Source organism: Polypterus senegalus, chromosome 10, assembly GCF_016835505.1.
Source record: "Polypterus senegalus isolate Bchr_013 chromosome 10, ASM1683550v1, whole genome shotgun sequence".
NCBI classification, from domain to species: Eukaryota; Metazoa; Chordata; class Cladistia; order Polypteriformes; family Polypteridae; genus Polypterus; species Polypterus senegalus.
Genome location: NC_053163.1, coordinates 141,711,738 through 141,726,224, shown reverse-complemented (window position 1 = coordinate 141,726,224; position 14,487 = coordinate 141,711,738). Strand labels below are relative to the sequence as shown.

Below are 14,487 nucleotides of genomic sequence, written 5' to 3'. Positions count from 1 at the left end.
GTATCCACCACATCCATTTCTTCCAGTTGGGGCCTGCAAAAGGTTCTGAAGTGATGGTGACCGTTGCTCCCCTCTCCTCAAAAAAGTAAGGACCTACAATACCAAATTCTACAATGACGCACCAAACTGTAACACGCTCACTGTGCAGGGGTCTCTGATGAAGTTCACGAGGGTTGGTTTCAGCCCAACTGTTCAAATGGAAATGTGCTTCATCGCCACACATGACGATGGCATCTCAATGAACGGTTTGCAGAATTTTGTGCGTAACTCTCCACGGCTCTCCCAGTCTATCTACCTAAGTGAGTTCCTTCACTACCATCATTTTGTATGGATGGAAATTAAGGTCCTCATGCAAAATTCTCCTCAAAGACGTGGTGGAAATGCTTAAGGCAGAAGCAGGTTTGCGCGCTGAACGTCTAGGAGATTGCAAAATTGATGCCCTTACAGCTTGGATGTTTTCAGGCGTTCGTACAGTTTGAGGATGGCCTGGAGATTTTCTGTTCAATGTTGTACCCATCTGTCTAAATTTAGCCACCCACCAAAGATTTGTTTTCCGATTTGGGACGTCACTGTTAGGAGGACTGCAGAAGGCACGTTGTGTTGTGATGATGGATTTGCTGTTTTTGAAGAACACTTTGACAGCAAAAGCATGGTGCGCGCAGGACCAAGGCACGTTGCTGACTGAAAACTAAAAGAGACTGCCAATCAAAGAACCCCCCACCCAGTCGGCTGCCTCTGCCTCGTGCAATGGCCTTGAGAAATGTGGTACTTCTTTTTGGCTCACCCTGTAGTTAAGCTGCCCCTGATATTTCATTGCGATTCTTCTTAAAGGTTCTCAAGGTTTCTGCTTCAACTCCACGTCTCGGTAGTTTGTTTCAGATTCCCTCAATTCTTTGCGTAGGGAAGTTCACCTCCGCTTCATTTCCATGGTGTCCTCAAGTACGAGATCTACTTTGTCGATGCCACTCACACCACTTTATCAGCTTTGACCCTGAATTTGTACCAGACCAGCTACTCAGAGAATGGCGGCCTTTAATGATTATAATTCACTACATTTATCTAGCATTTTTCTCACTACTCAAAAGCACTTCAGTGAGTGGGGAGCCACTTCAACCACCGCCAATGTGTAGCATCCACCTGGATGATGCGGCAGCAGCCATTTTTGCGCCAGTACACTCACCACACATGAGCTGTTAGGTGGGGAAGTGATAGCCAAATAGAGACAGGAGATGATTAGGGAGGCAGAATGACTCGACCATGGTGGGCAATTTAGCCTGGACATTGGGATACACGCTGCTCTTTACAAAGGATGCCCAGGGATATTTTACAACCACAGAGAGACAGGACCTCGGTTTTACGTCTCATCCGAAGGACAATGTCATATTTACAGCACTTTGTCCCCGTCACTGCACTGAGGCATTGGGATTCACAAACAGATGACAGGGGTAAGTGCCCCCTGCTGGTCACCTTAACACCACTTCCAGCCCAGGGATCTTTAATGACCACATAGAGCCAGGACCTCGGTTTTATGTTTCATCCAGAGGATGGCATCATATTTATAGCACCGGGACCCCATCACTGCACTTGGGCACAGGGATCCTCATTCAGACTACAGGGTCAGCGTCCCAAGCTTTTCCTAGATGGTCTCCCATCCAAGTGCTGGCCGGGGCCTGAAAATACTTAGCTGCAGGTGGGTGACCTCTTCCAAAGTGCCAGTGGTATAAATGCCCTGATCGTGTCACCCTGGTCACATGTCAGAGGTGGACTTGTCAAGTCGTGACTCTCCCTCATGTAGGGCTCACGTAAGACTGGTCCGTTCCCAACTCGCCCCTGCCCGCTCTTCAAGTCAAGTTTATTGGCGTTTGTACTTTTACTCGCATGTCTCCTCAGAACTCAAATATTTAGTAAATAAATAAAAGCTACACATAACAGAGGAGTCGAAACATTCTGACTATGTACCTCCCTAATACGCAGTTGCTTCTCTGTGTTCCCACTCACCACAGCGTTGAGTCTACAAGCCCTTTGAAGGTGTCCTGTGGTATCAGGAACCAGGATGTTAGCAACAGACCCTCTAACTCAGGGGTCTCCAACCTTTTTTCCCCTGAGAGCTACTTTTACAAAATGAAAATGGCTGAGAGCTCCTCATGTGTTCTAACGTTTATTCTCACAGCCTAATTTAACCCAAACAAACTGAATAAGCTTGTTTTACCTGAACATTTACAAAATGTAGGCGTCCACAACTCACATTTTGCATTAAAACATCACAAAAAATATTTAGTTCACTTGAAAGTGCATTTTGTACGTCTGTATGCATTTTCTAATGTAACTCACACTATTGAATTAAAACATGATTGCTGTCAGAACAAAACAATGCAATTCCAAATCCACAGATATTCCTTATTCATTTGTCATTTTGTCACATGTCACTGTGTCACTTTAGTCACATGTCCAGTTGCATGTGTGATGTGTTTTTTAGTTAGTCAGATGACTGGCCACTGAGGTTCACTCTTATGGAGTCCTTTAAATGTTCGTCTGTCCGTCTTGTTCTGAACTTTGATTTCATGACATTCACGTCAGACTCACAGAGGTATGGAGACCCAAACAAAGCAGACATTTTCAGATTCTTATAGTTATCTGGCTCTACTAAGCTCCAGAAATGCTGAGAATGCTGTTGAGACTTTACCAGCACATTATTTTGAAGGTTTACTAATATATAATATATAAAATCCTATGTCTGTCCGCTTTTCACGAGAGAACTACTTAACGGATTTAGATCGGGTTCTTTTCTATAATTTGCCTGAACATTCCAGTTGATTTTGCGACTTCTCTCACTTCGCTATGTATCAGAGTTCGCTTCGGGTACCGATTTATTAGCGCGGGCAGAGGGGCGGGGCCTTCCTCACTTACACGCCAGCTTCAGGGCGTGGTCTTTAACTTCGCTTAGCTAGCGAACGAGAGAACAATTGGATTCAACTTTGTGTGATATTTAAAATAAAGTGTTACTTAGGTCTTGATGAGTTTGAGTCCGGATATTCTCTTAAGTGTATGCCACATTGAAAAGACAGATTGCAATGCAGATTGTGGATCGTGATTTTGTGTTAAAAGGATCGTGTTATGATTTTTTGGAAAGATCGCCCACCCCTAATTTGACTAATCAAGTTTTCAAATTTATATAGGATTCATTAACCCCTTGATGAGCTACTTGGAAAGGGGTAGCGAGCGAGCGACGTGTTGGCGACCATCTGCCTAAAATGAGCTGCCAGGTCCAACGTATCGCCCCTTTGTGCCTGGTCAGCCTCACCCACCTGGACGCCCTGATTTCACTCAGTTGACCTTCCAGATGTGCCAGCTCCCTAATGCCGATCCTAATGCTCTCAGACTTGTCAACAGTGAGATTGTAATTCAGAAAAGTGAGCCGTCTGAGCCGAGTGGATTAGAAAATATGAACTAGGACAGTCGGGGGCTGAACGCCTCCTGCTCCCCACCTCCAGCTCCTACGCCGCCCGCTGCTTCATAGCTGAATGTGTTTACCAACGCAAGGCAACCCGCACTTGAAAATGAGGGGGACTTCAGGCACTCGGGCTGCCATTCGGACTGTATCTGTTGGTGCCAAGCTGACACACACTTACGGTGGGTAAAGACCCTCCTTGTCAACCCAACCTATTCTTTGAGCAATCATACATTTAATTGAACAAACGACATGAGTGAACAGCGTAAATGGCACATTACAAGTGGATAAGGTGGCAAGTGGGCACCCCAGCTGGCACACTACAAATAAGTAAGAAACCATCTAAAGTGGCACATTCAAATAAAGAAACGAGAAAGCTGAAAATATGTAAATTGGTGGGCATCATTTACAAATAAGCCTGGTAGACTGTGGGCAGGATGAGACTGGGCAACCTAAGTGTTACATTAGAAATAAATAACTTACCAAGAGAGTGGGCTCCCACACTAGCACATTCATAAAGAGACATATGGGCACATTTCAAAGGAAGACACATGCCTGCCAATTAGTGTGCTAAACATGAGTGGGCTGCAAGGGTGGCATTTTACAAATAAACAAGGAAGAGATGGGTCACCCTGATTGGCACAATAAAACTAAACAATGAATGTTTGGGCAGCCCAGGTGACACATCACAAATAGATTAAGAAACTAGTGTGCACCCTGGGTGGCACATACCAAAAGACATGAACCAAGTGGGCACCAGAATAATGTATTAAAACTTAAAAAACAAAAATTCAGTTTGCACCCCAGTTACCTTAATATAACTAAGGGCATGAATAGGCAAAAGGAGTGCCATCTGGCCAAGAAACCAGGAGGAGATTGAACACCAAGAGTGGCACAACAGAAGTAAATGAGAAAGGGTTTGGACAGCCCAAGTGACACGTTATAAATAGATTAGGAAGCTAGGGTGGCACATGCCAAAAATCATAAGGCACCACAAATGACTTATTAAACTTAAAAAAACAAGAGGCACTCCAATTAACTTTTTATATATAAGGAAGTGACTGGGCAAAAAGAGTGGCATTTGATCAATAAACCAAAGTGGCATAAATAAATTAAATACGATTCTATGTGGGCAGCTGGAGTGAAATAATATTAAATAGTTTAAGAAGCCATTGTGCACCTCGAGTGGCACATAATGAATCATTTGTGAATGGAGAGGGCACCTGGAATGTAAAATTAAATGAAAAAGCAAGTGGGCACCCCAATTGTTATGTTAAAAATTTAGACATGAATGGGCATTTTTTTAAACAAACAGGGAAAGCACAAGAAATCCAGAGTGGCACAACAAAAATAAATAAGAAAGACGGTGAGCAGCCCAAGTAAGACATTACAAAAGAACTGTGAAGTGAGTGGGCACCAGCATAGGCAAGTTAAACAAAGGAAAGCTAGTGGGCACCCCAGTTCTCATGTTAAAAACAGAGGTGGTCACTGAGAGTGGCACATGTGGGTAACCTGAATAAAACACTACAAATGGATTAAGACCCCGGTTAGTGAATGTCATGAGCAACCACTAGCAATAATCACGAAGCAGGTAGGCACCTAAATAAAAAAGCAACATGCTGAAAAGAAGAAAGTGAATGGACATGGGCACCTTCAAGTACACTTAACAAGATTGGGCATCACAAGTAGCACAACACAAATAACAGTGGGGAGGGAAGTGGGTAAGAAGTGTCCCAAATAAAGATAATGGGCAGCCCAAGAACAGAATACAGATACATTGGTAATCGAGTGGGTACCCAGAAAGAAGTGGAAGTAAGGAAACAAGTGGGCACCAAGTGGGACAATTTTACAAATAATCATAGAAACCACTGGGTATATTATAGATATATCGGGTTTCACATGGGCACAAGCGATTACACGTTTATCAATACCACAGTAATGATAATTAAGGAAGCAGATGGGTGTGCCAAGTGCAATGCACCAAATCAATAAGGAAATAAGTGGGCACCACGCTTACCTTGTTACAGATAATTAAGGATGTGAGACCTGCATTTTAGTGCAGTGTCACAATTAAATAAAGATGTGAGTGGGCACCCCAAGGGTAACGTTACAAATAAAATGAGGAGGCTTGTTTGCTTTGTGCAGTTTGCCATGAGGGGTGCCCATCTATTACACAGATTAAAAACAGTCATTAGAAGGGCAAGGCGCTCTGTGTGTCGTCCGCTTTGTCTGGGCTAAAAATAGGCCGAGACAAAGACATTGGGCTAAAATAGAGCCGGCAGTGACATGGCGTGCTTTCCAGCCCTCCTTTCCTTGGCACTCCATCTCCACGGGAGGCAATGTCAACATGCTGTTCTGTTCTGTGTGGTATCATTAGGCTACTAATGCGCCCCCCGCTGGCAGGTGAGCCAGGCAGCAGCGGGTAAGGCGGGAGACGAAAAGAATCACTCACCATCCTTGAATGTGACTCCTCAGGACTTGGATATCATGGCACTGTGGGGTGCTTGGACTCGCACCCAGACATCAATGGAGTGTGTGGTCCAGATGCGAGGTGTACCCATAAGTTTCAGTAGTAGTCATTTGAGGGAGAATGTGCCACTGAAGGAGCTGTCAAAGTTTCGGAAGTGGGCACAGGTCCAGTATCTCTGAGATGAGTATCCAGTGTGCAGCTGAAGGCAGCACCCTAAATACTGATCTGACCAAAGTGGACCTTGTGTGAGTTATTAAGTGGGCAGTGGGCACATTCACGGCAGAACCTCCAGTCTCTTCACCACATCATTACTGCGGACTGCTTCACCCATCAAGGCACACTCTGCATTATGGGATGAGTATATTGGGGGTACCATGCCCCATAAGACAAGAACCCCCCTCAAAAGAGGTGAGAGTATAGCCTGTTACATGCCATTGCAGTGTGTGATATTTCGCTGCCCGACGTGGGCCATTCCAGTGTCGTAGAATGCGGCTGGTCGGCAGGCCTTTTTTCTCATTTCATCTTCCTTTGATTGAGTCTCATTATCCTGCTCATTAATAATTAAACGTTACCAGCTGGCTTGTCTGCTAATGCTCTTTTCATGTCCGGATGAAAAATGCATGGCACGACAGTGGGATCACGCTGTTGCGGCCGGTTAGGCGTGGCATCAGGTTTCTGGCAGCTCCTGAGCACCATTCATCCCATCATGAGGCCCTTAGGTGCTGATATGGAGGCTGTGTGGTGTTCTCCTGAAGGGCAACCTGGCATTGCATGTGGCAATGGGCTTTCTAATAATATGAGACATATTTTTTGTGTTGTAGCTTCTTTATGGCACTAGGCTTTCTCATGGTATCTTGCATTTTGGGGTTGGCACTACACTCTCATGCCTCCTGTGGTGCTGAACTTGTCCCACAGCTCCTGGCAATTTGAATTTTCTTATAACACCTGGCACTTTTACTCCCTTGGGTTAATCTGGCTTCTTATGGCACCAAGATTTCTAATGACATTTGTGGTGCCACTTTACATCTTCTGAGAAAACCCTGGCACCTTATGTAGCAGTGACCTTTCCCGTGACACCTGGTAATTTAGCCTTGGCATCAGGATTTCCTATGCCAACTGGCACGTACAGAGTTGCCATTTTACACCCTCAGGATAATCTCACCACTAATCTTTCCTGTGACATTTGGCATATTGGGCTTGGCATTGTACATTCCAATTACAGATGGCACATGGGGATGGCATTTTTGCATCTTCAGAAAACAGCACTTCTGGCATTGAGCTACTTCATGACAGTTGACATTACTGAACTGGCTCTGTGTTTTCTCATGATACCTGACACTTTACTGGTTGGCATTTTCCATCCATCAATGCCATCCTGGTGTCTCATTATACTGGGCTTTCTTATGACATTTGGCGTGTTGCTCTTGGCACTGTACTTTCTCTTGACAGTTTGGAATTTTACACCCTTTGAGGAAACTCTGGCACCTCATGTGGTGCTGAGCCTTTCTGCGCCAGTTTGAGCTTGGCATTGTGCTTTACATGATATGATGCCTGTCATTTTTAGAGTTTTTCTGGTCAGGTCAGGTTGGGGAGCAGGCACTAGTACACCTCGTGGCCACAGCCACCACACAACACAAATCTAAACACTTGTGGCATTGAGCTTTTTTTTTCTTTACAACATTAGGCACTTTAGCATTGTTCTTACTCTTGGCACCTGGCATTGTATTGGTAGGCATCCTATGCAAGTGGATGAGCTGATGCTGCCCTGGATAATGGACTGTCTGGCAGACCACAGTTTGTGTGTCTCAAGGACTGTGTGAGCAACACTGGGGCACCACAAGGCACAGGCCTGTCACCTGGTCTGCCCACCCCATACGCCTCAGACTACAAAATAACACCAGGACTTGTCACCTGCAGGCATTCTCAGACGACTCTGCACTTAATGGGGGGTGAAATGATAGGAGGGATGAGACAGAGGAGAGGGGGTCAGGCGGAGAACTTTGAGAATTGTCTGCAACTCAGCATCAGCCAAACCAAAGAACTGCCACTATGTGGATGTGGAGGTGGTGTACTGCTACAGGTGCTTGGGGGTCCACATCAGTGGCAGGCTGGACTGGTCTAATAACACAGGGCAGCAAAGAAGAAAAGGCAGAGCAGTCTCTCATTTCTTAGGAGACTGCGCTCCTTTAATGCGAGTGGTGACATCCTGACATCTTCTACAACTCTATGATGGCCAGCGTGATGTGCTGGGCTGGCAACAGCACTTCAAGAGAGGACCGCCGACTCAACAGACTAATTAGAAGGGCGAGCCAAGATGTAAGACGCACTCAAGACCTCCTGAGGAGAAGTAAAGGAGGAGACAGTTAAAACAAAACTGAGTGCCATTATGAACAACGCAGCACATCGCCTCTGTCACTCACTACCCAATGAATCATAAAGCAGAAGTATGTGAAGAAATATGACGGGGGCTGCGACGGCCACTGCCACGTAGGGCATTTTTCTTTCTTTTTAGTGTTCTTTCCTTTTTAGTCATTCTGGTGTGTACTTGAAGAGAATGGTAGTGTTTGTTAGGATATAATGTTTGTTAATTTACTTATGTATTTAGCTTCTCTGAAAAGGCTGCATTTCCTTTGGGGACAAATAAAGTGCTATCTACCTATCTAATATAGTTATTATATCTGTCTATCTATCCATTATATAATGCCTTTCACATCTCTCTATCTATTATATAGCACCCTCTATCTATCAATCATATAGTGCCTTTTTATCTATTATATAGTGCCTTTCACATCTATCTATTATATAGTGCCTTTATTATCTATCTATTAATCATAGTGCCTTTCATATCTATCTATCATATGGTGCCTTTCACATCTATCAATTATATAGCGCCTTTCCTGTCTATCGATCTGTTCTCAGAAGACGTGTGGCACTTCTTTTGGCTCTCTTCTTTCCCATTACATTTAGTTTTTTGCCTTCTCTGGGTATTTAAGGTTGTGTGTTTGTGCCCAGCCAGTATTTGGATGTGTGTTCAAGAAGAAAGTTTGTGTTGCTGCTGGAAGACGTGTTGGTGAGACCATCAGGAGGACTTTACCATGTGGTCCATGTGTGAATCTCAATACCCCAGTGTAGTGACAAGGGCACTCTGCTGGAAACTGGTGCCGTCCTTCAAGTGAGACCGAGGTCCTTAATCTCTGCGCTCATAAAAGATCCCTGGGCATCTTTTGAAATGAAGAGGCCTGGCTAAATTGCCCACCATGACCTTGCCTATTCTGCACCCCCATCATCTCCTGTCTCCCTGTCTCTAATTAACTTTCTTTCTCATCGCTTCACTATCTAATAGCTAAAGTGTGGTAAGCGCCTGTGCTTTCACACCATCCAGATGGATGCTACACATTGGTGGTGGTTAAAATGGCTTCCCACCATCTATGCAGAGTACTTGGAGTTGGTATAAAAGTGCTGTATGGATGTAATTAATTAATAATAATGGTGAGGGCAGTCAGTTCTCAATTTAAAATGCCGGTGACTGGTGTCTAATACTTCACTGAAAGAAGACTCCCAAGTCACTGAATTCCTTCCAATACAGAAGACCCTCCGGGAGTTCATTCTCTTCTGATTATGCTGCCCGTGATACCCAAAACTTTGCAGAGTGAGATGTCTATTTAGGTAGCATTCCAGGCTGAGTGACACTGGCACACATGCTTGTCTGGACACCAGTTTATCCGCCGATGAATTGAAACGTCTGCATGACCGTGCCTGAGACAATTCTCCATCTGGGCAGACAAAGCAGACAGGCTGTAATCCGGTTAGCATGGCACACGAGCGAGTCCGATATTGAGAGCAGGCGCTCTCTTCTTCTTCTTCTTCTTCTTCTTCTTCATCTTCTTCTTCATTTCCTTGACATTCATTTTTTTTTTTGTCTGATGTTGATCTCGTCTCACTGAGAGCGTGGCATCTGCTCTGCTTTCCTGTCAGGCATGAAATGCATTAAGCGCAAGTTTGATTTGGCAGTGAAAATCCCTCTGGCACTTGAAGAGACGGCACGTGCTGCCCGCTCGCTCTCTCTCTCTCTCTCTCTCTCTCTCTCTCTCTCTCTCTCTCTCTCTCTCTCTCTCTCTCTCTTTCTTTCTTTCTTTCTCCTGTTTTCATGCTTTCGCTTTCTTTCCGTGTGATTTCATTTGAAAGAGTCAAACAAATGGAGGCGCTCAGCTGCGAGGTCAATGGCCGTCCGTGTGGCCCTGGTGAGGACTCGTGGAGAAACGGAATGTGCTGGGTGGCATAGGGACTGAGCATAGATTATAATGCTGGTGAGGGTGAACTGGGTCAGCCAGCGGTGCCATCTAGGTGGCATTGTGGCTATCTGTGGTTTCGCCCGTTCGTTTCCAGTCCCACGTCAAGCAACCCCCTCCCCCACTAATCTCCACAGGGGGGCGCTGTGACAGCACGTCTACTGCTACGCCCTCATTCTGCCAAGTTAATCTGCCATCTCTCAGCACGCTCAGGAGCTCCAGCGCGATGCCCTTGACAGTGAAAGGTTATCACGTCCGTTCCAGGCGGCTGCGGGCAGGTTAGCATCTCCCTGAAAGGAATCTGCCCGGCTGACTTTGTTCAGCGCTGCTCGTTCTTCAGTTAAGGCAGCCATGCGGATCGGCGGCCGCGCTGCTGTCGCTCCCGGCAAAACGCGTGCTTAACCCTTCGTGGGGGAGCAGGGCTGACGGCGGGCAGCTGCCAGGTGAACGTGTGGCATTGGTATGGGGTATGAGGATGCGATGCCATCACTGTACCTAAAGTAGACATGCCCACCGCGCTCCAGTCGTTGTGGGTTAAAAGCGCAGCAGGGGGCCACCAGAACAACTCAAACGTACGAGAAATGTAAATGTGACGGGTCTAATGAGGCTGGCAGCGAGCGACACAAACGTTAAAGACCTTCACTTAATCCCCTAACGCGCCGGAAGACCCTTCAGTGCTACTCGTTGTGCCCTCGCTGCTCTCCTTAATGTGCTGTGCGAGTCATGTCGGGAGCCGTGCCCTCTAATGCGTCGAGACCCGGGGGGCCGGCGCATATACTCGAAACGAGCTGCCATGCCAGGTCTATGTGGGCACCTGGGCTGCCATCGGCTGGCATCTCTGAGCTCTTCAGAGACCCTGTCGGGATACCATGTGACTTGGGGAGCGCGTGGGCATGCGGGGGAACACGACAGTATGTGTGTGCGTGTGAGAGAGAGAGAGAGACTGCAGGGGTGCAAAAGTGTGTGTGACCGAATGGGTGTGCATACTGTGGGTGTGTGTGTGTGTGTGTGTGTGTGTGAGAGAGAGAGAGAGAATGGAGAGGAATATGGCGTTATTTCAGTGCCACTATTCTGAGCACACGTAAAAAAATATTGAGCGCACGTAAAAAAAGATTGCAAGTGCAAGTGTTGCATTTTGAAGAGAAATTTATTTTGAGCGTACAAAAGCTGAATTTGAGTGAACAAAATTCATTGCTGCGTGCAAAAAATGTATTTCAGTGTTTGCGCTTATCCATATACACACACACAATAGCACCCCCTCTCGCTCAGTTTTTTCATTTGCGCTTGCTCGCAATGTGTTGCTTGCGCTCACAACATTCTCTGCTGCGAGCGCTCAACTCTCTGTACACCGTTATAAGTGTGCCACAAAACCAACCAATCACAGACTTGGTTTCAAAAATTCTGATTGGCTCTTACGGTCTCCAATCAGCTCGCTAGCTGCTGCATTCCGGAAACAGTCCGAAATGTAGCTAAATCAACTAAACTCAATTAAACCCCAATTTGCGGATAACATCTTTAATTATTTTATTTTAAAATATATTATTTGTTAAGACTATCGTTGGTGTAGTATAATGTAGTTGCATTACAACATACATTCATACACACATACTGCATTCAGTATTCGACGACATAAAAGAGAGCTACTCAAATATAATTTGGAGAGTCAGTTGGCATGGTTGTATAATGCAACTACATTATACTACACCAACGATAGTCTTAACAAATAATATATTTTAAAATAAAATAATTAAAGATGTTATCCGCAAATTGGGGTTTAATTGAGTTTAGCTGGATTTAGCTACATTTCGGACTGTTTCCGGAATGCAGCAGCTAGCGAGCTGATTGGAGACCGTAAGAGCCAATCAGAATTTTGAAACCAAGTCTGTGATTGGTTGGTTTTGTGGCACACTTATAACGGTGTACAGAGAGTTGAGCGCTCGCAGCAGAGAATGTTGTGAGCGCAAGCAACACATTGCGAGCAAGCGCAAATGAAAAAACTGAGCGAGAGGGGGTGCTATTGTGTGTGTGTATATGGATAAGCGCAAACACTGAAATACATTTTTTGCACGCAGCAATGAATTTTGTTCACTCAAATTCAGCTTTTGTACGCTCAAAATAAATTTCTCTTCAAAATGCAACACTTGCACTTGCAATCTTTTTTTACGTGCGCTCAGAATAGTGGCACTGAAATAACGCCATAGAGGAACGCGCTAGTGTTTGTGCGCAGCAGTTGCAAGAAACACAAATGTATGCGTAACAGCAGGGATTAAAAAATGGGCGTGATACTGAAGACGTGCGTGTGCGTGACTAGAGACGAGTACGAGTGTGTTTGTGGCACAAGACTGGAGGGGAACAAAAGTGTGTGTGTGTGTGTGTGTGTGTGTGACCGCAGAGGTGCGCAAGGCAGGACAGGAGATGTGTGCGTGGTGTGTGTGTGGAAAGACGGACGAGCTCGTCGTGTTTATGTAGATGGACAGGTGCCATAAGTGGAGCGGTGTGTGTGTGTGTGTTTCTGTGGCTGTGATTAGAGAGGTACACAACTTTGAATATCCTCCACATCTTCCATACTTTAAGAAAGATAGATATGAAAGGCGCTATATAGTAGATAGAAAGATAACCAGAGAAAGGCATTGTACTGTATAATAGATAATCTAAACTTGGAACTTAAAACTTTGGCAGTTTACTGCTTACCTTTTCACCATTTTCGGTCATTCATTGCATTTCAACTGATTAAATCAGAAATAGAAAAACTAAGTGTTCTAAAACTTTTGACTGTGAGCATAAATAGACAGACAAAAGGCACTATACAATCAACAGATAGGTAGATAGGGAAGGCACTAATAGATAGATGAAAGGCACTATATGACAGACAGATGTGAAAGGCACTATATAACAGATAGATGAAAGGCACTATATTATAGGTAGATAGGAAAGGTACTATATGATAGACTGATAGGAAGGCACTGATAGATAGATAGATAGATAGATATGAAAGGCACTATATAATAGGTAGACAGAAACTTTATTAATCTTGAGGGAAATTGCAGGGTTACCGTGTGTTTCATTAGAAAGAGTCAAACAAATGAAGCCGCTCAGCTGCGAGGACACGCGGGCACCGTATTCTGCCCAGGAGAAGGTCAAGGGCCTTCAGACCCTGCGGTTTGTATTCAGGATGTTTAACTCTCTAAAGATGCCACCACAGTGCATTTCTTTTCACTACTCTAGTAAGTCATGTGGACTGGACTGTATATATTGTACGTATTGTAGATTTCTCAGTTCACAGCCTTAATGTTGCCGTCCAGGGATTGTTCCCGTATTGCACCCTGTGCTTGCTGGGATACGCAGCAGTTTTCCTAGTCAGCATTAAGCAGGTTTGGCAGACGGATAGATGGATGGATGGATTTGGCTGACACCTTACAAGTTCACGCCATGTTTCATCTGTTCACCATTTTCTACAGCTGGAGCACAGGTGGGTGAAGTGGCCTGCGGAGAGTTGAGTCTGTGGCCTTCTGGTTTAAAGACCACCTTACATCGCTTGTATAGTAGCTTGGAGTGTTTTTTATTGACAGTTTGATTCAAACCACTGAGCTGCTGCTTTGAGGTGGGGGTCCACGGGTGTGTAAATCTGTGTGCTGCAGCTCGTGTTTCAGCAGCCCAGCAGGTTGCAGTTATTGAGCTACCCTGTTTGGGTGGCGTGCAAGGCGAGCCGTACTGAGTGCCGACCTTTCTTTTCTTTTTTTTTTTTTTAATCAACGTGGTGGCAGCACGGAGCAGAGAGAGCGAGCCAGCTTGTTATCACCTTCCTCGTTCGTCATCTTTAATTGAAATGGACCCTTCCGCTCCATCCGCCTGACGCTAATTGCATCCTAATGTGTTCTTTCTCTCCGCTTGTCACACACCTGAGCTCAAGTGGCCGCCATAAATGAACTGCAGAGTGCAGAGAGCTGGTTCAGGATGGAGGGCTGGACCACTTAGCCTAAGGCAGGGGTCTCCAACTCCAGTCCTGGAGAGCTACTGTGGCTGCAGGTTTTCATTCTCACTCTTAACTCTTAATTAGTGACCAGTTTCTGCTGCTAATTAACTCTTTGCTTTCATTTTAATTGATGCACATCTTAAAACTTGGGGTCCTAATTATTTCTTTTTTTCTTTAATTAGCAACCAAACAATATTAAGGCACAAAATGAACCAACACATAAACAACAACCTGCGTCCATCACACAATAACTGAAGATTAAGAAAGGTGAAGGCCTCAGTAATGTCGATCTGCTCAGGTCCACAAA

The 14,487-nt window shown here is 45.2% G+C and overlaps 1 protein-coding gene across 1 annotated transcript in view; it reads left to right on the top strand.

Annotated features, from left to right (window-relative positions):
- Positions 1–14,487, top strand: part of LOC120537741 (leucine-rich repeat and immunoglobulin-like domain-containing nogo receptor-interacting protein 3) — a 64,110-nt gene that overhangs the window by 37,762 nt on the left and 11,861 nt on the right. The window lies entirely within an intron of this gene.